Source organism: Halyomorpha halys, unplaced genomic scaffold (genome assembly GCF_000696795.3).
Source record: "Halyomorpha halys isolate HHAL.00 unplaced genomic scaffold, Hhal_1.1 Scaffold130.1, whole genome shotgun sequence".
Classification (NCBI taxonomy): domain Eukaryota; kingdom Metazoa; phylum Arthropoda; class Insecta; order Hemiptera; family Pentatomidae; genus Halyomorpha; species Halyomorpha halys.
The window spans coordinates 196,411-223,292 of NW_027107593.1; the positions used below are offsets into that span (position 1 = coordinate 196,411).

Genomic DNA, 26,882 nt, shown 5'->3' on the forward strand with positions numbered 1-26,882 from the left:
TTTAGACTGAAAATTACTCCGGTATCTAAAGTTCCCGGGTTTCGGCACCAGTTAAGTATTGGCGAAAGCACAATGTCAAAAAAGAGAAGAAGGAAAAAGATCTAACTCAGTTGAACTGCTGTAAAATACTAACTTTATTGTGTTCGTTACATCGCTTATATACTCTCGATCAGCTGATCCCCTCAGTCAGCTGATCCCCTCAGTCAGCTGACATCGAAATAACAGCTGACTCATACCGTAACTTATATATATATAGTTAATAACCCTTTTTTACAGTGTCTTAGGTTGATCATTGCATTCTTAAACGTGTTCTAATATGAAGCAACATATTAGAACTTATGAGGTTTATGAATTCCAGGATATTAAATATCTAGGAACACTTCCCGTCCATGCATAGATACGAAATGAATTTTACTATATATGAGGAGAAGATCCTTAGGGATTTAGTTACTGAAGAACAAAAATAAGTAAAAGCTTATACTATTATATTTCCGGAATATTATTATGTATAGTTTTAATATTCTTGTAATATTACACTTTGCATTTTCTTCAATACTACTTATCTTGTACCTACATTATCTGTTATCTTCTTATGTTTCTTGTTATTCTGTACTTCCATTTAATCATTATGGTTGTTATCTTCTTTTTATTTTTAGCCCTAATGAATGGCTGAAATTCGGGCTGAAACGTTGGCCCTAATATATGTACATTTTTTCTTATTTGTGTTCTCTACTGACTGTACACCCAATAATCTCATCATATAGTTTACGGTGAACAATCAGCTCATCATTAATTTTATTATAGGTTATGAAGATAATTAAATTAAAATATTTTGGTTATATACATATTTTCTTTATTTAACCAAATTTTATCTAATAGGTGGTTTATTGTTTGTTAATGAGCATCACATAATTTCAATAATTATTTTTTTAAATAGACGGAGAAATGCTTTTAGTAACTTCATAGCTCCCCAAAACTATAACTATATATAATACAGCAACAAATAAGATTCTGGTTTCTCATATTCCGGAGTCTCATTTGTTCACTTTAAGACGGATAAATTTATTTTAGCAGTTTTCATTCAGTGTATAAAAAAAAGAAAAAAACAGTGTTAAATAGTAAAATGTAAGTAAAATCCACAAAATGCATGTAGGCAAAGTGTTATTTGCAATTTCCTATCTTGAAGAAGAGTAAAAGTGATTTATGTCATTTCCTCATCAGACCGCAGATATGAAAAATTCCTTTGGGTCTCCAACTGAAAACATTTATTTATATGATTGAATAATACAGTTTGTTAGTTCTAATAATAATATCAATTGTTTTCATTCGATTTGAAACTGATTAGTTAGAAATGTTAAAGTTTTTGTTAATAATTTGTTTATTGTTATTTACAACTATATACATATATACACATCAAGTAAATTTGCTTTACTGTATTATGACATGATACAAACATGTGGAGAATACACGCATTGATAGAACTCCAACAACATCTCTAAAGGAGAAGATCTCGAGGCCATCTTCTTTTCTGACGTCTAGGAGGATTATTAGGTAGTGTAGAAAAAGCCAGGCTAGAAACGAGTTGGTTTGGGTGGTTGGGGAGTTTATTATGGAAGGATTGGTATCTGGTTCTGGCCAAATCGGCAACATAGGGGACATTGAGGTCCTCGTGGATGATTTGATTTATGACAAAGGAAGGAGCATTAAGGATTTTACGAAGGATTTTGGACTGTAAGGCTTGGATTCGAGAGGAATTAGATGGTTTAGTGGAGCCCCATAGCTCAATTCCGTATGTCCAGATAGGTCTATAATAGTCATGTAGATCAGTCTTTTGAAATGGATTGGAGGTTTGGGCCGTTTGTCTAGTAAATGTTGTAATAGTCTGAATCGACGAGCAGTCTCCTGTCTTTTCAGTCTTGTATGAGGATTCCATGTCAGTCGTTTATCCAGATTTAGTCCTAAGTAACGGATCTGTTCAACAGGACTAAGTGGGTTATTATTAAAAGATACTGTGGGGCAAGAGGAAGAAATGTTAAAGTAAACCTGAACAAATGCTATAACCAATTCATCAGTTTTTATTTATTATTTAATTATTTAACTAGCATATCCGGCAATGCATTGCCATTGCTATATTTGATGATGTATAGGCATAAATTGAACACGTTTGAAACTTTGATATCATTTAAATCATTAAGATAAGATAAGTTAGCAGTAACTTTAGTAACATTAATGGTAACAGCTTATTTCGCTGTATCTTATTTTTCAGAAAGAGACAATGATTGGCATATAAAAACCATTAAAAAAAATCTATACTTTTTGAGTAACGCGCCAATAATGCCTAGGTTTCCCGCGAAAATCCTAAACATTTAGCAAAAAAACCCATAACAATCAGAAGAACGGTATGGATGTGCATACAGCCCAACCAGAATCGGATGAACGGTATGGAAGTGCACAAAGCCCCACCACAATTGGATGAACGGTATGGAAGTGCATAAAGCACGAACAAACAAATAATCATTCAAATTATTTGATTAATAGATAAAAAACTGAAAACGCTCATATTTTTTATTATTTTGGCTTGGATCGACTTGAACAAAATAAAATTTATCTTAAACTGGAAATATACTAAATTATAAATAAAACTATTATTTATTAAATCAATCAAAAATTAGTATCCAACTCTGTCTCAACACTTTATTTTTCACTAGTCCAACGTTTGGCCATTGCAGCCATCTTCAAGGACATCTTCAATACAAACTCTTCCTCACATAAATTTAAAATTTCTTTTGCAGGCTATTCTGCCCTGGTCATTTTCTTTATTATAAGTTCAAAACCTATTTATTTAAAATTTAAAATCATTAACATTTAATTTTCCTCCATAAGCTTATCAACAATTAAATACACCACCATATAAAAATATTACATAAATGAAGATATGAGGATAAAAATTGCACAATGAAGAGCTTAAATGTAAATTCTAACCTTTCATTACCATTACTAGTTTGATTTAAATATGATTTCATTCACTGGTTTCATGTGGGAAGTTATCTTTATGATTCAATTGGAAATTCTTTTGTCAATGTCTCCAATAATTTTGTTTACCGTATTAATAAGTCTGACATTGTGAGAAAAGAGCGAACTTATGTAAGGCATTTATGTATAGACAGGGAAGGGGAGAAACATCTAGCCATTGTGCCTGAATACAGTATGTTGCTATATACTCAGCAAACATGAGATAAGACATAGGTAATATAAATACTTATGTTTCACTTTGGCTATTTACCTCTCTAAGGTGTAATTTTTCTTTATCATCAAATTAAATTACCTTATCTCTTCCCCCTCCTGATTTTTTGGCTCTTTGTTTATTTTCATCTGTCTATTGCATTCTTCCTTGTTTCATATTTCTTCCTTTACCTTATTTATTCAAAGATAATAAAGTTTATATATATATATCTATCTGTTACAATGTATCCATGAGTCAACTCCTCTGGGTTCTATAGCCCTCTGAGGTCCACCCAGCCTCTTCAATTGGGTAAAAATCTGATGGTCGAGCGTGGTTCTGACCAAATCACCTCCTTGCACAACCGTTGGTTTAGTAACAGTAGTTCTTTACAAAGTACTGAACCCCTGACCCTCCATGGGTTGTAGCGGTACATATTTTAATTTTTTAAACCAGGTAATTTGGGTATGTATATAGATTAATTAAACACAATTGAAAGTTTGATATAAATTAATGTATTTAGTTAAAATTAAACATACATTATTATTTTTATTCACACATTGAATTAAGGATTGAATTAATTATTTATTTAGTGTTTGCCGGTAAATAATCATATATAGTAAAAATATGTGGTAATAGTATATATTAAATTTTTTTTAAATATCTGGGGTCTCTATACACTTTATAAAACTGTAATAGGAAAACTCATTCGTATCTGTATCTTTGGCAATAATTGTCCGAATTCAGTGATTTTTTTTTGTCTTGCAGGGAATTTAAACACAATTTATCGAAATAACATTGTTCGAAAACGGAAAATTTCTTAGTCCAAAATGCTCGCTTTTGATTTATTTTTAAAAATAATAAAACCTTCAACAATAATCAACCAATCTTAGGAGTGGTTTAGGGCAACCGCAAAAAATTGAATAAATCTGACCTAATTAAACAAAGTAGATCCAGAGGTATGAAATAAAATGTTTGAAAAGGTTTCCTTCATTTAAAACCAATATTTCGCCATTATAATGGCGTTGAGACTAAATGGTGTTGAAGTAGGTAAAAAGAGCAAACTTGTAGTTTTTTATCGGTAGACATTGGATAAAATATAGAGGAGTTATGAACGATTATATGAACAATGGCCATCAGAACAAAAAAATAAAGTTGAAAAATATATAATTTTTGATTTCTATGGAAAAGGTATTTAAGTCTTTCAGATGACACTAAAAACGAACATGCTTTTTTTTTTTAACGAAAAATAAAAATTTGTTGACTTACTTTACTCATAGCCTCATTAGGCTTTTATATATTTTCTTCAATATAACATAATTTAATAAATTCAGTAATATATTTTTCTTATTCTACAGAAAGAGACAGACCAATTGGTATTACATAACCGTGAAAAAAGTATACTGTTTGAGCTAGGCGTAAAAAATGTCGAATTTAGACTGTTAAAAACAGTTATGAGTTTTTGATCAGATAAATAGGGCATTTCAGTAGTTTTGTAGTTACCTATGGCAACATTTTAAGGAGAAAAATCAAGCAAATCGCTCCAGTAATGAGTTGGGTAGTTATTCCAGTTCCAGATAACCTTGGTAACCTTGTTAACAAAGTTGTAGACCACTGAGATACCGGAGTTAAGTCAAACTCTTGGACCAATCTTAGTTTGTAAGAGATTTGTGCAACAGGTCCTTACTTGGTTTTTAAAAGTTTTTATTATATTTCATTTAAGTTCTTCCTGTGAACTATTTATTTTTTTCCTTATAGTCCTGATCATCTATATATTTTAAAAATTTTTTTTAGGCTTTATAATTTTTCTGTCTAGACTATATAGACTGCACTTGAAGACTTTTATAAATATACTTGCGATTTATTTTCATTGTTTTTAATTCGTTTTTGTTCCACCTTTTAGAAAGTAATAATGCCGCAATATAGATGGCATACTTCACATTGGTGCTAAGAAAAAAGGAAATTAAATATATAATTAAAGGTTTTCTCTTTTAGGAAAATTACAACTTTTTCGATAAATTTTTCCATTGAACATATTTATGTATGAGGCCTAACTCTGGTCAGTGAATAAATTAATTTAAAAAACTTGTAATTTGTCTAAAAGGGAGAACCTTTGATTGAATCTTTCGCAAAATTAGTAGAAATATACTCAGCAGTAAAGTGAAGTAAGCCATCAGGATATTGGATTCGATATCTTCATTTGTTAGATAAAACTCAAAATACTGTTTTAATAAATGTTAAAAATACACAATACTTTTAATATTTAAGTATTTTCAATGCTAATTATATCAGTTACAAATTAATATAAAGTATATAATACAAATTATTCCATGAATTTTAGAAGGAAACGAGTACAAATTTTTTTTTAAATCTAAAGCATTTCGTGTTTGAATTAGTATGTCCTATGTATTAAGTACACAAGTATTTTAAGTATAAAATGCTATTTTATATTTTATACTTCGAAACACAAAATAATTGTCTATATTTTGTTGGCTAAAACATTTTTTTACATCCTATCCTGAAATTGAATTTACAAATGTTTTATATTATATTTTTAAATACCGACTAAATCTGAAATGAAGTCACTAACTAATAGTGTATCATTTAACAAAGAAAGAAAAAAAAAATAGGTTAAATTTACATTAAAAAAAATCAACTAACTTTTTTATTATTTTTTAATTAAATAAATTAACATGATATAATTTTTAAAAGCATCTCTAAGTATTTATCCAAGCATATTAATTTATTTCTGTTTTGACTCATCACATGCACACCCCACTTCATCAAAACGCTTAAGATGATTGATACTAACACTATAAATATATACTCTTAGTTCAAGTAGTTTATGAGGGTATTAATCTCAGATTTTAATAGCACAAGTACACGAATTGCGATATAAATTTTTTCCAGTTATAGAAATTTTATATTCTTTTGAAATTTTTTTTAAATAATTTTTTTATTAACCATTAATATTATTATGCTATTGATTGAACGAACAAAACTTCTAGACAATTTAATTTAATTTTACTATAGTGACATCATGTCTTTAAAAATTACGCTTACGAGTAGCAAGATAATAGTCATAAAAAAAATAAAATAAATTGAGGCCAATGTGCGAAAACGTAATAAATTGATGAAAAATTGAAAATTATAAATGTTAGGATACTAGTCACTTTCATTGTTCACTAAGATATAGTCTTATCACCTTATTTTTGTTTATTTTTAATAGTTATGTTCTTAATAAATGACTGAATGATATTTAAAAATGTTTCATAATCAATTTAAATATAATAAAATGAATACGAGGTTATGTTGGATTCATTTGTTTTCTTCTCTTTAAATAAGGATGATTGCAAAGGACTTACCTGAAAGCAGACCCAACTCCCTTTGCCGAACCTGGAACCCTTGCAATGAGTACGTACACAACACAGAAGGGACAGCTCGCTGTACACAGTGGATGGAGTTCGCGAAAACAGAGCCGCTTTAAGGAGCCGCAAATCGCTTTTAAGCTCCGTCCCCACCTCTCGCCTTCAGCTCGTCCGCTACCTGCGCTAGGCTTCTTCGGTCTTGTGTGCATAGCAGAATTTCGGGTCCTAGTCCAGCGGGGGGCGTGTGTCCCCTCCCCCCAATGAAAAAGAAAAAAATAACGTTTAGAATAATTTTATATTATATCTTCTATATCATTATTGTTAATGAAATAAGTAGTAAAAAATCACAAGCGGACAAAAAATCATTTATTTCAACCCATTTTTTTATTACTTTAGTAACAACTAATAACTAGTCGAAATAGATGAGTCTGCCAAGTTGTTGTTATTCTTTAGGACAGTAGGGTGTAAAACCTTAATTGTCATCAATGCCCAACATTTATATTTTATTTTCCTAAATTTAAATTTAAATGTATGCTAACACAAGACTGAAAAGACAGGAAACTGCAGGCAGATTCCGACTATTACAGCACTTACTTGACAAACGGTCTAAACTTCCAAACTCATTACAAAAGACTGATCTACATGACAATAATAAGGCCCATCTGGACATACGGAGTTGAGCTTTGGGGCTCCACTCAACCTTCGAATTCCTCTCGTATCCAATCTTTACAATCCAAAATCCTTCGTAAAATCCTCAATGCTCCTTATTTTGTTACTAATAAAACCATCCATAAAGACCTAAATGTTCCTTATGTAACCGATCTAGCCCGAACCCGATATTATTCCTTCCATAATAAACTCCCTAACCACCCAAACCCACTAGTTTCTAACCTTGCTTCCTCTTCCATTCCTGGCAAACCTCCGAGGTGCCTGAAAAGAAGATGGCCTCGTGACCTTATATTATAAACTGTTTTTAGAGTTCTACTACTGGGTAGTTTCTCTACATGCTGTATCATATCATTATGTCATTATGATCAAATTTACTTGTTGTATTTTTTATACAGTTGTAAATATCAATAAAAAAAAAATTTAAATGTTTGTGATTTTTATTTATTTTTTCTATTTACTACTTTATTTACATAAAAACACATTTACTAAATATGATGCAAGATCAAAATAAAGTGATACAGGATGTAGAGAATCTACCCATTGCTAGCACTCTAATCATATTTTTACGCTAGAAGGTTTCGAGGCCATCTTCTTTTTCAGTCGCCTAGGAGAGTTGTTAGAAATTGAAAAAGAAGCAAGGTTAGAAAGTAATGGGTTTTGATGGTAAGAGAGTTTATAATGGAAGGATTGATATCTGGTTCGGGCTAGATCGGTTACATATGGAACATTAAGGTCTTTATGGAAGATATTATTTGTGACAAAGTAAGGAGCATTGAGGATTTAGGATTGTAAGGATTGGATACGAGAGAAATTTGAAAGTTTATAGGAGCCCTAAAGCTCAACTGCTCATAACCAGATAGGCCTAATTATAGTTATGTAAATCAGTCTTTTTTAATAAATTGGAAGTTTAGACCATTTGTCTAGTAAGTGTTGTAATAGTCGGAATCGAAAAGACAGTTTCCTCTCTTTTCAGTCTTGTATTAAGATTCCATAGCAGTCGTTTGTCCAGGTACCTGAATTTAAATTTAAATGTATCTGAATTTTTATTTATTTATTGCTATTTACAGGTGTATTTACTTAAATACACATTAAGTAAATTAATGTAAAATCAAAATGGAGTGATACTGACATGTAAAGAAACTTGAGGAGCCCCAAACCTCAACTCCGTATGTCCAGATTAGCCTTACAATTGTCATGAAGATCAGTCTTCTGTAATGGATTGGAAGTTTAGACCGTTTGTATAGTTGCAACTGTTGTAATTGTCAGAATCGAAAAGACAATTTCCTATCTTTTCAGTCCTGTGAGACGATTCCAGATTAGTTGTTTGTCCAGATGTAGTTCAAGATAGCGAATATTTTCTACAGGGGTAATATCAACATTATCAAAGGATACTGTACGGATGGTTTAACGAAGGGTAAAGGTGATTTGATGCGATTTATTTATATCCTCCAATCATGACACCATTCTTCGAGGGTTGCTATATGGGATTGGAGAGTTTAGGATGCAATTAAAGGAAAATTATTGACTGCTATAGCTCAGGAGAGGAAATTACAGGTGTGGCAAAATAATATTGAAAGAAGCATCGTGAATGTGAGGAAAAGAGATCGAATAAAAAATGCTTGGTTCCAGAAAGAAACAGGACTTACTGAAGACGACAAGATTGAGCAAATGGAAATGGGCAGGACATCTCCTTCGATGCTAAGATGACAGATGATCAAAAAGTGTCACAGAATGGACTCCATACGACCTGCAAAGAAGAAGGGGACGTCAAAAGAAAAGATGGAGCGATATGTTCAAGAGGACGGCAGGACCCCTCTTGGGGAGAGCTGCTAGAAACAAGGATGTCTGGAAGAAGAAATGGAAAGAACTCGCCTCCCAATAGGGCTGGTCACCCCAGGAAGGCCTATGCAGGAAAGGATACAGAAAGATGGAAAGAAAATTGATAGAAGTTAATGATTGTCAACTATTATTTATATGAATTTATTTATATAATTTTTTTTCTCTCTATCTTCTTTAAATGTTTTATTGTATTTTGTAATGGTTTTAATTAATTGCATAAATAAAAGGGTCAATCATAATCATTGACTGCGAGTCAAGTGAAGTCATACTATCGTGTGTTATCAGCGTAAGTGGTGAGGATAGTGTTAGGAGTGGTTGGGATGTCCGCTATTTAGGCGGTGTAGAGTGTCTGAATTTAATGTTTAAATCTTGTTCAGTAGGTGTTTCCTTCTTAAAACATTAATAGCGATTTCATGATTTTTTTCATCATTATCATTATATAACAGCATAGAATTGGCATTTCTGAAATATGCCTATAGATGTACTATTACAATATCGGTATTTTGGAGGTGACTGTTTATTGATCAGATAGGAATGAGTTATATTTGTATGTCCCATTCTCAATCTAGCTATTGGAAGCTCTTCCCTGCGATCGGAACGAATCGATGTGGCCCATGGTCTATTAATTTCTACAGTAGTTTTTAGTATCCTTGGCGGGTTTTCACTCCACATGGACTGCCAACTTTCCCATATTTCATTTTTCAGTGGAAGGCCTATTTCTTGGGGTGTCAGAATGGGCGCGCCCTGAACTTGAGTAGCAAGTACTTGCTTGACTGCAACGGAGTCTGCCAAGTATAGTTGGGGAATAAAAATGGCGTTTGTTAAAAAAAAAAAATGATAATAATTACTGATTCGAAGCACCATATCTTTAAAACTACCAACACTACAAAACCTGATAGAACATTATTTAAACTATAGTAAATTTTCTAAAATATGAGCCTTGAAAGAGTTACGTTCAATTGTTCCCGAGAAACAGTTGTTTTAAAACCAACATTTCATAAACAAAATAGTAATTAGCACTCAAATTATAGCTAGTTTAGTGTGCTATAATGTAGTTTATGACATTCATCTTCATAAGAGTAGTAGTAAATACATGATATTTGCTAAAATAAGTTGATTTCTAGTTGTTCGGACAAAAATTCATATTCATAAAAAACAACGAAGATAAACTACTATATAAAATATTTGAATTTTACATTTGTACGTGCGATGGTTTCTGAGAAAATGTTTTTCATAAATCAAAAAATTTGGCTGGACAACTAGAAATGATTATTTTGTTAATTTATCTTTGCAAAAATCATGAAAACTACTACTTCTACGAAGATAAACGTCATAAACTACTAAATAGCAGATTAAACTAGCTTTAATTTGATTGCTAAATGATATCTGTACGTTTCTTGGTTCCTGAGATAATGTTTTCGCACTATAAATTAACTAACTACTGATTTTTCTGTACATTATTTATGAAATGTTGCTTTGTACGTTTCTTGGTTCCTGAGATAATGTTTTCGCACAATAAATTAACTAACTACTGATTTTTCTGTGCATTATTTATGAAATGTTGCTTTTCAAAAAACTTTATCTCGCTAAGCTTTGGAATCTCTTCTGTTTAAGAAAATTTACTATTCTTCAAATAATGTTCTATTAGTATTTCTAGTGTTGTTGGTAGTTTCAAAGATATGCATTTCCAGATGAAAAATCAGCCTTTTTTTCAATTTTAAACAGCCGCCATTTTTTATTCCCTCTCCCTATCTTTGTTGATTCATTAATTTTGACTAGTAATTATAGATAGTTTTCAATAGAGTAATAAAAAAATGTTGATGAAATAATTTCCTTTTGTTCCGCTGTGCTCTTTTACTATAAGATAAGCCGGGGCAATTGCGTTTTTGTTTACTACCATCTTTGAGTGCTTAGCGTATACGTGTTGGTTTTTTAAAATGTTGAATGTTATTTAACCCCCTGATTTTGATAGACTGTTATCATAGAAATAGCGCATAATTCATTATAAAGAAATGTTTTCAATATTTTAACGTTAATTAGAATCTGTATAGAGTTAATGTATGGATTAAATATTAATTGTCGCATAGTAAAAATATTAGGAGATTTTTTATTTTCTATATTCTCATTTATTCAAAAAAATGGAAAATTAACCGACGTTTCGGAGTGATTTTTTGTTCTTAAGTTTCTTTCTATATATATCTGTTGTGAATTGGGAAGCCAGGATAATTGTCGAAGGCAATATATATTTATATTAATTAAAATTATTTGAATCCTTTAACCTATAATTAATAAACTTTTTTTCTGAAGGGCTTTTATCAATTATATATCTATATATTTATAAAATATTGCTACTATTGAAATATATAATATAGTAAGGGGTGGTATTGAGTAATATGATATTATAGTAATATAAAAGTATTTATTTACATTTAGTACATCATAAAATGATCCAGGTAAATAGTTTTGCCATAAAATATTATTAGATTATAAATGATTACCTAATACATATCTGAATTGCTTCTTCGTTGGGTGATGCATGACGTGGTGTGTAGTGACTTCTTAGCCATGGAGTTCCAGATCTGATTAGGTCATCTTTCCTCTGATCTCTGAGGACTTCCTTCGGTCGAAATTCATCCTTTTTCCTCTTTTCGCTGTCAGTTCCTAGTCCCAAGTCCTTCCTCTTGCTGTTCAGTCTCTCGTCCCCTCCACATTATTGTTGGCGTCACCCTTTTGGAATCTTATTCCTCATTGGCTACCATTAGCTACGTCCACGAAGAACAAGTCACAAAGAGCTACATGTGCTTGGGATAAACTATAATTGATTTGTCTGCCAACAAGGCAAGCCGCTGATACCCGGTTTTATGGACTTTGTCTCTTCAACATCTTGTACCTATTATACTACTGAGAAAAATTCCTTTGTGTTGAAAGGAGTCAACCGCTTCTCTGCCCCTCGTCATTTGAGGAGATCAGATACCTAATTAGATGGACAGAAAAAGACATTTGTAATATCAAAAGGGTTAATACATAGCATATAGTCATATGCCTTCCATTAATTAACCTTCGTGATACAAAAAAAAAACACATAATACTTTTGGGTGAAAATCTGGTGGTCGAGCGCCGTTTCTGACCAAATCACCTCCTTGCACAACCGTTGTTCTAGTAACAGTACTTCCTTTTAAAGTACTGCACCCCTTAACCCTGCATGGGCTGTGGCGGTACAGATTTTAATTAATTTTAATTTAACTTTCCATATCCTTTTTTATTTAAAAAAAATATAAAATTAACCGATGTTTCGGATTACTTCTCCGTTCTCAGGTTTCAGTTATACTGTTATTCAGTTATTCAGTTAGGGTTTAGTTATGGTTTCCATTAACCTCCGTAATACCATGGTCTGAGACAAACACAATATACTGAGGGGGTCCTTTTTGGACCCTAATAAAATATTTGCATTTCTTATTTACTTTATTAATTCAGGTACCAACATTCCATCTCGTTAATGGATATAAGGAATGAATTGAGACATAGAAATGGAAAAGGCTCTAAATGCCATAAAACTAGTTTTGATAAAAACGCTTTTTATTCAAAAAAATGTGTGGGTTTGTAAAAAACACGCCTGACCTGACAACTTTACGCTAAATATTGGAATTATAGATTTTTAATTAATACCAAAATTTTATTATGCGCATATTCCTTATTTCAGACATAATTTAATTATCAGAATACATCATTACCCCCACCACCGCACTCTACGTTACGCTACACTTTTGCCTACATGACTTCCAGTATCTATAATCTCAATTACCCCCGCTACTATACTACTAAGCCACGCCCATTCTATTTCCGTTACGCTACACTTTTGCCTACATGACTCCCTGCAATCTAATTTATAAGACGTTGTCGCGTCAAAATTATGAACAACTTACAGCTCTAGGAACTAAACCGTTCAAGATATCAGTGAATTAGTGCTGGTATTTTCATATTAATTCCGTCAAAATCTCATTTTTTGTATTTCTGGAACTTTTCTATTTCCATGCCTCAATTTTAAAAATATTTATACAGGGTCTTATGCTTTTTCTAAGGCAATATTTTTCTAAGGCCAGCACAATTCTTTCTTGAATCGGTGGTAGTTTATCGTTTTTCACACTCTCTTATGTAGTACACTCGTCATATCTCAGTTAAGTCGAAATATGGGAAAACCATGTTCCAGACATGGTTGCTCCAATATAAAGCATCTAGAAAAGATAATTTAAACACCAATAATCAGTTCTCAGTTGCTTATAATGGCTCATTGCATAGAAGAAGCGCTATGTCATATTTTGGTCTCGCCCACAGGAATCCAGTCCTGTTTTCCCCCTATATCTTGAAGTTGTCCTTTTCCGTTTCTGCAAGCGCCCTCTGGTTAGTATGATTCAGATATTAGGTAGGTACTTCAGGGAACTGTTTGCTCAACGCCAACAGTCTCGGTGAAGCTAACTAATTCCGCAGAAACGCGGAAACCCAAATACAACGAATCCCATGTGGGTCCCGATGGAACTTCAACAGTTTTTATTTAGTGAAAAGGAATTGTGCAATGTGTTGGCCCTGTTTATTTAATGGAAACTTACTAATGTGGTACAAGACAGTTTTGTGAAAAAAAATCGTCTAGCGACTTGAAATTTGTGGGATTGGTTCGTACGTTTTTACTAGAAAAAGAGCTTGTGCGGTCATCAAGGCTAGATTTTCTTTTCACCATAATTTCACTAATCTATTGTTCGTATATACCCGCTATGAGTTACCATGACAACAATCTTTTGTTTTCGCTATATAGACGAGTGTTTACATCGGTACCTGTTCGTGCTATACTGCAGGTGTCCCGAGTGTAATTTTATGATTAAAATTATTGTGTGGAAAAGGGGGGCTGGAAATTGTGAGACTTTCCGCTAATTAGCATGCATATATTTTCATTTTTATTTATAATGTTAATTAATCCCTGAAGGGGCAGATGATGTTAGTGTGTAGGTTTTAATGTGATAAATACAGAATAAGGTTGGGATCTCATAGACTAAGAATGTGCTTATCTGGTGACGTCTTCGCCGCCGCGGTGACGTACCCTAGTCGCTTTCCTCGTCTAGGTATGCTGTGGGTGAAATGGAGAAAACCACGTGTACTCGCCCGGTGTCTGAAAAGACCTCCTTTTCTCTCAGAGGCTGGCCAGCGTGTCCTGGACTCAGGCGTAATGGTAGGGGTAGGCCAGGTCCTAGCTTGCATTGTGCATAGGCTGGGGTGGCATTGTAGTCGCAGCGTCTTCGGAGCTTTCCAGTGTTCGCGGCAAGGGGGGGGGGCATCAGAAAATGAGACCCCCGACCCCTACTTTATATAAATTCAAAAAATTAACCGAAATATTCGGATTACTTAAATCCGACAGCGAGGTTTCAGGTCTTTTGTCAACTGTTACACGTTGAATGATGCACGTTACATGTTAAACTGATTTTTTTTTACCTCTGAATTGGAGATTCAAAAAATACATATTCGTCATGTAATGAATGCAAAGCTATAGCTGAAAAAATATGCCATGTTTATAGTGAAGGAGTAATAACTGATCGGGCAGTTAGAAATTGCTTTATAAAATTCCGTTCTGGTGATACGACCTTAAAAGACGAACCAAAGGCGGTCCTTCCGAATTTGACGACAACCTTTTAAAGGCAACATTGGAGAAAATTCCTCGTTAATCAACAAGAGGTATAGCAAAAAGGTTGAATCATCACAACCAACTGTTAACTATTACTTGTAGCAATTAGAGAAAGTCAGCAAGTTAGGAGTATGGGTACTTCAAAATTTCGGACGGAATAAAGAAGATCGCAAGTCACCTCTGAAGGGAAATATTAAGCATTTTTAAACAGGATATTTACAGGGGATGTAAAGTTGGTAACCTATCTCAATATCGTCCGGAAAGGCAGTAGCTTGAAGAGGATCAACCATCCCTACCGGATCCAAAAGCAATCATCCATGGCAAAAAAAAGTTACTGTGTGTAAGGTGGAATAGTCAAGGAACAATTCCCCACAAGTTGTTGAAGTCAAATTTGAAGATTACTGCGTTCAGCAGTTGCAAACAGTGCAAGAGAAACTCCATGAAAACAAGACGCTTTTAGAGGACACTCTTAAATCGTAAAAACGTCATTGTTTCACACGGTAATGCGCGACCACAAACAGCAGGAGTGACTCAAGAAAATAGGCTTGAGCTTGGATTGCCTGTTTTACCACATCCACTTTACTACCCGGATCTTGCCCTGACAGACTACCAACTTTTCTGTTCCTTAAGAAACTTTTTGAATGGAAAAACCTTCAATTCAGAAGAGCGAGTGAGACAGGCTGTCGAAAACTTCTCCCAGTCCAAACCAGCCACATTTTACTAAGAAGGAATTGATAATCTTCCATGAAGGTGGGAGAAGGTTATAGATAATAACTTAAGATAATTTTGTAATTTAATGAGAGGAAAATAAATGTCTGATAAAAGATACGGAAGTTACTTATGACTACACCTATTAGAATTAATTTCCATAATAGTTTGAAATCAGGTTTAAGCTATTGTCTGGACTTATCCCTTAAACTTTTCGTGTTTGGTTAAGAGTGTATGTGAGAAAAGGAGCAGGCACCAACTATACTTTTTTCTTAATTAGTACATTTTGTTTATTACAATAGAAATAATTGTTGTGATAAAAGTTTTAAGGAATAGTGTCTGCAGATAAATAAATTGACTTTGTTTTTAATTGATAATTGACTAATTAGATATTGATATTTTTGACCTGGGCAGAATAGGCTGCATGAAGTTTAGAGTTGTTAAATTAAATGTTTTCAAAGTGGTATTGAGTGGATTGTCCCTGAAGATGGCCGGATTGGCCGAAACGTTGGACGTATAAGAGAAATAAAAAGTCATGAGACTAAAATGGATAGAGTTTGAATTATTTATTTAAAAAATAGAAATAAAGTTCCATTTAGTTTCTTAAAACTTTCTTTATTGATAAAAAATTTAAGCTTTATTAATCGTTTAACCTGTATAAGATTATATCATTTGACCAATCTGGAAGAAATATACAGTTCAATGAAATATGAACTAATTAAAAATATCAATCATGGTCTCATTCATTCATTCTTGAATGACTCATTCGCTGAGAGGTATTCAATTTAAACTCAAGAAGAATTAAAGCCATTTCTTTGGAGGAAATGCAGTGAAAAGCTAGGCAACTATCTTCTCCTCAAATGGCCCATTAGATAAGTCGGATAAGTGTTGATCTTTGTTTTGGCGGTCATTTTCCGTCATGATTTTTCTAGAGTGCAGAGTTGGCTGTTATTAAAGCAATAATGCATACTTTTTTCGAGTTGGAATATACAGTAAGGGAAAATTTTATCGTGAAAAAATCGGATTTTCTTAGCGTAGCAAACCAAAGTCGAATTTTTCTCAAAAACGGCTCAAAGAGTTTTTATGAAATTCGGTATATCAATGTAAAATTAGGTAATATCAGATAGGTTTTATCCTCATAAAAAATGTTTATTATTATTATATGAGTGACAGGCCACATGGAGATCTAAGTCCTTACGCGATTTATTAGAAAATAAATCGCGCGTTTCTTGACGTGGTTTTTCCGTAGGGTGGGTTCGTCACTCCCACGCCTTTTTTTTGTGCCACCCATTGGCTAACGGGCCTCATAAATGCCCGGGTGGAACCGGGACTCGATCTGACAACCTTAGGGTTGGTAGATTGGCGCGTTGCCATGCTGCTACCGCTGCCCCCATTAAAATTGTTTAACCCTATTAAATGCGGTTTTTAAAAAATATTCTTCACAAGTACCATTATTTTGTTTATTTGAAAAATAAAAACTCACAACACATTAGGGAAGTTAAAGATTAGAAGAAACTCAAAGTATTTTCCGCATGGATTGACCACAATAGGATAAAGGTTAAACTGGAGAACTGGAAATAAAAAGAACAAAGTTAAATGTTTGGACAACGGGAGGTGAATCGCTCTCTTATTGCAGGGATTTTCTTCTTTGCGGTTTTATACTAAATTAAAACACAGTTAAAATTTTTATTTCACTCATTGAAGGTCCATCACGCCTTCGTTCGATTCCTTCTGTAACGATCAGTTTTGAGTACCACCGCTATACTTAAATTAAAAAAAATATATTTTCATTATAATAAATTAACATCCTAAGAAAAAACATTCATGGCAGCCTTCGTACTATCCATCAGAAGTGAAATTTCTGGAAATGTATTGGTTTATGAAAATTGTATTAATTATAATATTTATTTTACAAAAATACAATAATGTTTTAATTTATTAAATTATAATTATAAAATGATGTTTTATATCAATTCAAATATTCAAAAGCTCGTTCTATATTTTCTAATTTTTACCTCTCTATTTCAGCGTAGAGCTAAGACTTTTGAAGAACTGTTGTCGACGTCCAATCGTAATTAAATATTTTAAATAGCTACTTCATATTAAATTCTTGAACCATTAATATACCAAAAACAAAATTGTTAAAAACTTATTGGTCTAAAAGAGGTAAAATTGTATATTTCGAAGGGAGTATTGTTAAAGTAGCCGAATGTAATTACCATGGTACAGCGTTCAGTTCATGACTAATGGGTACTCAGGTGGTTGAGGTGCAGGTCTTTGCCACTAGGGGACTTGGCTGTGGTGACCCCATGTAATGAAAGGTTAACCCCCCACCATGGTTAGAACAAGTTGGTTACCTCTATATATACCATATAGGATGCCAGGCAGAAGCATTACAAGTCGATTATGTTGAGTTATATCCTATGTCCTGTACATATTTGGGTCTCGAAGCACATAGAGGAATTGGAAAATATCCAAGCGAGATACTACCAGCGACCACTGTGTGTGCAACGAAATTCCTAACACTTTATGGTAAGACTAGAACTGGCGCAAAAGTTTAGTTCATTTTTTAATTTAATTTTTTTTTACTTTCCAATTGGTTGTTTAATTTTTGTTAACTATAAATTTATTTATATTTTTTAAAGTTTAAGTTATTCTGTATTTTAAATTTATTTCAAATCTGTTACGTAAATCATGGACGTTTAGAGGTCGAGGTAATAATAAGAATTTATGTATTAGTTTGTTATTGTTGTGGGGCTACCCTCAAGTAGAGTTAGCCTGTATAGTACATAATATAACAAGGATTGTAATAATAATGAAATAATAATAATAACAATCAACAATCTATTGGATTTGGCCTTAAAAAGCAAGCAGAAAGTTGTGCCAAACTGGTTGGAGAATGGTGCAAGAGGAAAAAGTTGTGAATGACCTTTAGCAAGACACAGGCCAATCTCTTAAGAGGAAAAACTGATATGGCCCACCCTATTAATTTAATAATTCGAGGAACAAGAATAAGTCCAAGTGAGGTAGTCACTTACCTTGGCGTAAGATTTGGAAGATGATTTTACGCGACTCCTTGGATTACTTGGGAAATAAGGTGGCGCAATCCTTGAACGGCCTTAGTCGTGTGGGGGCGCCTTCTGGGGCCTCAGATATCCTGTGACATTGACCATATATAAAGGAGTGGACGTGGGTATTCTAAGGTGTGCCTCCCCCGCCTGGAACCGGAATCTCTCGCACGGCAGAAGAGAAGGTTGATGGCAATCCAACGAACGGCTTTGCTTAGAGTCACTAAGGCATACTGGAGTGTCTCCAACATGAAGCTGGACATAGCTTCTGTTGGATCTGTAGAGGTGGGTGGAGAGCAATGTATGATGTATGTATTACACATCGCTGCGGTGTGGTATGTATACAACAGTACCAACTACAGTGGAATTAGGGCCAGGATACATGCTGATAAGGTAGGTATTGTGAGGGATCGGAGCTGTCTGGTTATCTGCGCCAATCTGCTTTGGCGTTTTTGGGGCATCGCCTTTCAAGCGATCCTCTCCCATCCTCTCGTTATTGGCGTCAAGATGTCCATCTCGGATGAGATTAAAGCTAGCAGGTATTATCGATATGCGCATATCGATCCCCCCCTTGTTATCTACTGTGAGTGACTACTTTTTTACCTCAAATTTCTTTTTTGTCTCTAACTATTAAATTTGTTGTACTATTTGTTCGTAAACATGAAAAAGTTGTTATAAAAATGCATAGTAAGGCTGATAATTTGATTTCAATATATCAACTTCGCGTTTTTTTTTTTGTTTTTTTTTTTTCGGGTCAGGAAAATTTATGATGAAAGAATAATATTACTTATTTTGGCAAATCTATCAATAGCTTGCTGAGTACACATCGTACTGAAATATAGATATATGACTTATCTACGTACTTACGTACCTACGTGCGTAAAAACAACAATAATTATTTTAAGGGCGAAAAAAACTCACGTCCAGGAGAATTAAAAGAACATGAATAATAGCAATACTTATTAGTTCAAAGTAGCTACAGATTTAGAAGTTACTTTCTTTTCTTAACATTAATGGTAAGACTGAGTTTGCATGTTTCTAAGCAAGGAATCATAATTAGATGTATATCCTGACAAAAATATAATTAATGTGTCCACGCATTGCGTCCGGTGACAAGTGTATCGATAGCAATCGACTTGTTGGCAACCCCTGATATTTATAATGTACGAAATAATTAAATTAGGTTCATAAATGCACTACTTCGTCAGTCTCCTTCCAAATGTATAAAAAAGCTAAGAATAACACAGAGAAATATAATAAATAAATTAATAGTGCGATTAAAGTAACACTAAATCAACAAGTACCCAACGAGACATGATAAAATTATTTTTAGAAAATGTTAAAGTCTCAAACTTGAATCAGAAAATTAATTCATCGATATGTTGCACTTGTACATACATCAGCTTAACCATATTTTGAATAATTAAAAGATTACTGAAGGTACCCAATAAAAAACAAATCAACAATTTTCTTTAAGTTATAATTCTTTCTTACAATGTGATTCCTATGTAACAATACTTTAAGATGAAATTATACTGTGTAGTTAGAAATCAACAGCATACGTTATATACGCATTATATACGGGATCAACAAATACATTGACTTATCCTGGAAAAACCACGTTTCCTATATTTCCCGTCGTACCTTTTCCACCCTGAAGCGTTTAAATTATCTTCCTTTTGAAACCCGCAGGCTCCTGGTTATTTCCTTAATATTCCCCCACTTTGACTATTGCTGTGTGGTTTACGGGGGTGTCTCTGGGGATCTCGAAGCAAAATTAAAACGGTTAAATAATTGCTTGGTACGATTCATCTTTGGGGTCCAGGGACGCCTCTGTCACCACTTTCTTTCTCTATCAAGCTATCCATTCCCGCCGTCCATCGTACATCTCCGATATCCTTCAATTTAACTCCTCAGTGCATTCCCGCCATACTCGCTCACGGCCCTCAGACTTATATGTAACTGCCCATCGAACCGCAGCCTTTGGTAAATCTTTCCTCATACGTTCCTCTTCCCTATGGAATTCTATTCCCTCCTTTATTCGTAGTCCTAACACCCTTCCAATCTTCAAATCCCGTATCTTCGACTACCTTCTGTCCACCCAATTCCGGAAGAATAATTGAAAGTTTCAAAAAATCTTATATATTTTCTGTCTTAAATTTTCGTTTATAATTGTAAATATGTACGTACACGAGCAGAAATCATTTTTTTTTCGTTTATTACTTTTTAGTTTAATTGTATTTGATTTTTTATCGTTTTTTTCTTTTTATTTACTATCAGAAGTCATCTTATGTTTTATGATATGACAAGTAGTTTTATTTTATTTGTTTTATCATTATTTTATATATTCTGTTAATTATGAAGGATTGGATACGAGAGGAATTCGATGGTTTAGTGGAGCCCCAAAGCTCAACTCCGTATGTCCAGATAGGTCTTATTATTGTCATGTAGATCAATCTTTTGTAATGAATTGGAAGTTTAGACCGTTTGTCAAGTAAGTGCTGTAATAGTCGGAATCAGCGTGCAGTTTCCTGTCTTTTCAGTCTTGTGAGAGCATACATTTAAATTTAAATTTAGGAAAATAAAATATAAATGTTGGGCATTGATGACAATTAAGGTTTTACACCCTACTGCCCTAAAGAATAACAACAACTTGGCAGACTCATCTATTTCGACTAGTTATTAGTTGTTACTAAAGTAATAAAAAAAGTCGAAATCGACGTGCAGTTTCCTGTTAATGAAAAATTAATTTTTTTTTTAACGTTTTAAAACAGCCGCCATGGTTTATTCCTCCTACCTATACTTGGCAGACTCATCAATTTTGACTAGTAATTATACGTAGTTTTTATTAAAGTAATAAAAAATTGTGGTGAAATAACGGTTTTTTTTACTCATCGGCTCTGAGGTACTAGCGGAAACATTGTTTCTGCCAGACCTGATCTGATGTACATGTAAATATTGAGTAATGACAACACTGTAAAGGAAGTCTCTTTTCTCCTCAACATCTTCTATATACAAATTCTACTAATGAGCATGATATCGCTTACACATATAGGAATGAATTAAATATAAGACGGAAACATATCTTATAAGAGGTCTTGCAAGAAATTTTTGACGCCTTGCTATCGTTTCAGATTTTCCTTACACCTACTCACATCAGTATCATGTTAATTAAAGAATCCAACTGCTCCTCCTTCCTTTAGGGAAGCAATACGATTCCTTTTACACTCAGTCACTCATTTTATATTGAATGCTATAAATAATTAAATGATAATAATAATAATATTTATTCTGGGATAGATTTCTTTAGAATAATTTACAGGCGACAAAGTTAGGCTTTAGACCCTTAGAGTAAATTACAAAAGAGAGATGAAATTACAAGAAGTCATAAAATAAAAAAATACAATGAATTTAAAAATATACAAATAAACAATTATAATAACAGAACATACAAAATAATGATAAAATAAAACTACTTGTCATATCATAAATCATAAGATGCCTTCTGAAAAAAATGATAATAAATCAAATACAATTAAACTAAAAAGTAATAAATGCAAAGATATGATTTATGCTGGTGTACATATTTACAATTATAAACGACAATTTAAGACAGAAAATATATAAAGCTTTTTTGAAACTTTCAATTGTTATTCTTCCGGAATTGGGTGTACAGAAGGTAGTCGAAGATACGGGATTTGAAGATTGGAAGGGTATTAGAACTACGAATAAAGGAGGGAATCGAATTCCATAGGGAAGAGGAACGGATGAGGAAAGATTTACCAAAGGCTGCGGTTCGATGGGCACTTACATATAAGTCTGAGGGCCGTGAGCAGGTATTGCGGGAATGCACTGAGGACTTAAATTGAAGGATATCTGAGATATATGATGGACGGTGGGATTGGATGACTTGATACAGAAAGGAAGCAAGGAAATATTTACGACGGAAGGAGGGGTCAAACCACTTCAACGCTTCATAAAATCGTGTGACAGAGGCGTCCCTAGACCCCGAAGATGAATCGTACAAACAAATTATTTAACCGTTTTAATTTTGCTTCGAGATCATTTTGTGACGAGAGACACCCCCGTAAACCACACAGCAATAGTCAAAGTGGGGGAATATTAAGGAAGTAACCAGGAGCCTACGGGTTTCAAAAGGAAGATAATTTAAACGCTTCAGGGTGGAAAAGGTACGACGGGAAATATAGGAAACGTGGTTTTTCCAGGATAAGTCCATGTATTTGTTGATCCCGTATATAATGCAACGTATGCTGTTGATTTATAACTACACGGAATAATTTCATCTTAAAGTATTGTTACATAGGAATCACATTGTAAGAAAGAATTATAACTTTATTGTTTTGAATTATAACTTGTTTTTTATTGGGTACCTTCAGTAATCTTTTATTTATTCAAAATATGGTTAAGCTGATGTATGTACAAGTGCAACATATCGATGAATTAATTTTCTGATTCAAGTTTGAGACTTTAACATTTTCTAAAAATAATTTTATCATGTCTCGTTGGGTACTTGTTGATTTAGTGTTACTTTAATCGCACTATTAATTTATTTATTATATTTCTCTGTGTTATTCTTAGCTTTTTTATTCATTTGGAAGGAGACTGACGAAGTAGTGCATTTATGAACCTAATTTAATTATTTCGTACATTATAAATATCAGGGGTTGCCAACAAGTCGATTGCTATCGATCGATCGATAGAAGACAAAACTTTCTGTTTGATGAATTTGCAAAGGTCATAAATTCCCAGAGTTCTGACAGCCTGACTCTGCCCACACTGCACAATATATTTTGACTTAGGTGTTACACTTGTCACCGGACGCAATGCGTAGACACATTAATTATATTTTTGTCAGGATATACATCTAATTATGATTCCTTGCTTAGAAACATACAAACTCAGTCTTACCATTAATGTTAAGAAAGTAACTTCTAAATCTGTAGCTACTTTGAACTAATAAGTATTGCTATTATTCATGTTCTTTTAATTCTCCTAGACGTGTTTTTTTCGCCCTTAAAATAATTATTGTTGTTTTTACGCACGTAGGTACGTAAGTACGCAGATAAGTCATATATCTATATTTCAGTACGATGTGTACTCAGCAAGCTATTGATAGATTTGCCAAAATAAGTAATATTATTCTTTCATCATAAATTTTCCTGGCCAGAATAAAAAAAAACAACAAAAAAACGCGAAATTGATATATTGAAATCAAATTATCAGCCTTACTATGCATTTTTATAACAACTTTTTCATGTTTACGAACAAATAGTACAACAAATTTAATAGTTAGAGACAAAAAAGAAATTTGAGGTAAAAAAGTAGTCACTCACAGTAGATGACAAGGGGGGGATCGATATGCGCATATCGATAATATCTGCTAGCTTTAATCTCATCCGAGACGGACATCTTGACGCCAATAACGAGAGGATGGGAGAGGATCGCTTGAAAGGCGATGCCCCAAAGTCGCCAAAGATTGGCGCAGATAACCAGGCAGCTCCGATGCCTCACAATACCTATCTTATCAGCCTCTATCCTGGCCCTAATTCCACTGTAGTTGGTACTGTTGTATACATACCACACCGCAGCGATGTGTAATGCATACATTATACATCGCTCTCCACCCACCTCTACAGATCCAACAGAAGCTATGTCCAGCTTCATGTTGGAGACACTCCGGTATGCCTTGGTGACTCTAAGCAAAGCCGTCCGTTGGATTGCCATCAACCTTCTCTTCTGCGTGCGAGAGATTCCGGTTCCAGGCGTGGGAGGCACACCTTAGAATACTCACGACCACTCCTTTATATATGGTCATTGTCACAGGGTATCTGAGGCCCCAGAAGGCGCCCCCCACACGACTAAGGCCGTTCAAGGATTGGGCCACCTTATTTCCCAAGTAATCCAAGGAGTCGCGTGAAATCATCTTCCAAATCTTACGCCAAGGTAAGTGACTACCTCTCTTGGACTTATTCTTGTTCCTCGAATTATTAAATTAATAGGGTGGGCCATATCAGTTTTTCCTCTTAAGAGATTGGCCTGTGTCTTGCTAAAGGTCATTCACAACTTTTTCCTCTTGCACCATTCTCCTACCAGTTTGGCACAACTTTTTGCTTGCTTTTTAAGGCCAAATCCAATAGGTTGTTGATTGTCATTATTATTATTTCATTATTATTAGAATCCTTGTTATATTATGTACTATACAGGCTAACTCTACTTGAGGGTAGCCCCACAACAATAACAAACTAATACATAAATTCTTATTATTACCTCGACCTCTAAACGTCCATGATTTACGTAACAGATTTGAAATAAATTTAAAATACAGAATAACTTAAACTTTAAAAAATATAAATAAATTTATAGTTAACAAAAATTAAACAACCAATTGGATAGTAAAAAAAAAATTAAATTAAAAAATGAACTAAACTTTTGGGCTTTTACAATGGAATGAGTGCCACTTCTAGTCTTGTCATAAAGTGTAGGGTATTTCGTTGCAAACACAGTGGTCGCTGGTAGTATCTCGCTTGGATATTTTCCTATTCCTCTATGTGCTTCGAGACCTAAATATGTACAGGACATAGGATATAACTCAACATAATCGACTTGTAATGCTTCTGCCTGGCATCCTATATGGTATATATAGAGGTAACCAACTTGTTCTAACCATGGTGGGGGGTTAACCTTTCATTACATGGGGTCACCACAGCCAAGTCCCCTGGTGGCAAAGACCTGCACCTCAACCACCTGAGTACCCATTAGTCATGAACTGAACGCTGTACCATGGTAATTATATTCGGGTACTTTAACAATACTCCCTTCGAAATATACAATTTTACCTCTTTTAGACCTATAAGTTTTTAACAATTTTGTTTTTGGTATATTAATGGTTCAAGAATTTAATATGAAGTAGCTATTTAAAATATTTAATTATGATTGGACGTCGACACCAGTTCTTCAAAAATTTTGTCTTGGCTCTACGCTGAAATAGACAGGTAAAAATTAGAAAATATAGAACGAGCTTTTGAATATTTGAATTGATATAAAACATCATTTTATAATTATAATTTAATAAATTAAAACATTATTGTATTTTTGTAAAATAAATATTATAATTAATACAATTTTCATAAACTAATACATTTCCAGAAGTTTCACTTCTGATGGATAGTACGAAGGCTGCCATGAATGTTTTTTCTTAGTTATGATGTTATTTTATTATAATGAAAATATATTTTTTTAAATTTAAATATAGCGGTGGTACTCAAAACTGATCGTTACAGAAAGAATCGAACGAAGGCGTGATGGACCTTGAATGAGTCAAATATAAATTTTAACTGTGTTTTAATTTAGTATAAAACCGCAAATAGGAAAATCCCTGGAATAAGAGAGCGATTCACCTCCCGTGGTCCAAACATTTAACTTTGTTCTTTTTATTTCCAGTTCTCCAGTTTAACCTTTATCCCATTGTGGTCAATCCATGCGGAAAATACCTTCAGTTGCTTCTAATGGTTAACTTCCCTCCTTCTCTTTCTTAGGAAATAATCAATATTGAAATTTGTCAATTTCAAAGGTTAACATAAAAAAAAAAAAACTTTGTTTTTGATTATATTTTAACAATGTAATTTTTATCCTCCATGTCTAATGATTACAATTATTTTTATTTGATATTTATAAAGTTTGTATTTCAAGAAACAGACAGTAGCGGGAACTGAAAATATCTCTAGTCAACTAATCAAGGCATACGGTGAAACTGGAGTTTCTAAAATACTATAACTGGAGTCTTTGTTTAAACAGATCTGGGAAATTGAAAAAAATGCCTGTTTGATGGAGAATTATTACTTATTTCACTTCACACACTACGGTGGCGCCAGTTCAAATCTGGCCTGGGAGCTCAACTTTTTCCATTCCTGTGGCGGTCCCACGAAACAGAAACTTGACTCGCCCCACCATGGTTAGAATAGGTTGGTCACCCGAAGATAAACTCCCTCCCACTTTAAGCTGAGGAGAGATTGTAATTACCTAGGAATCTCTCTTCTGAATGTAAATATTTACGTTAATGTTAACTAGTCTGATCGTAGAATACGCTGAAGAAATTATCGAAGATTACCAATAAGGTTTCAGGCGAAATCATTCAACTCTTAATCATGACAAATAAAACAGAAAAACTAAATATACTACGGGGTAGTTAATCAGCATTCTATAGATTTCAAAAAGGCCTACTATTCTACTGACCTAGAATTTACATAGAAGCTATATAATATTTTTTTGGAAGTTAGTAAATTTTTTTTTTTATATTTATTTATTGCTATTTACAACTGTAC

At 33.4% G+C, this 26,882-nt stretch overlaps 1 protein-coding gene across 2 annotated transcripts in view; it reads right to left on the reverse strand.

The window, feature by feature from the left end:
* The window catches only part of LOC106678242 (proton-coupled amino acid transporter-like protein pathetic), a 187,828-nt gene that overhangs the window by 122,325 nt on the left and 38,621 nt on the right, over nt 1–26,882 (reverse strand). The window contains exon 1 of one of the 2 annotated variants that reach the window (XM_014416657.3): nt 6,586–6,744. The exons of the other annotated variant lie outside the window; for it this stretch is intronic. The gene's annotated coding sequence lies outside the window, so the exon portion shown is untranslated. Of the gene's footprint in view, nt 1–6,585; nt 6,745–26,882 lie in introns of those variants that run through there. 2 annotated transcript variants of the gene reach the window in all.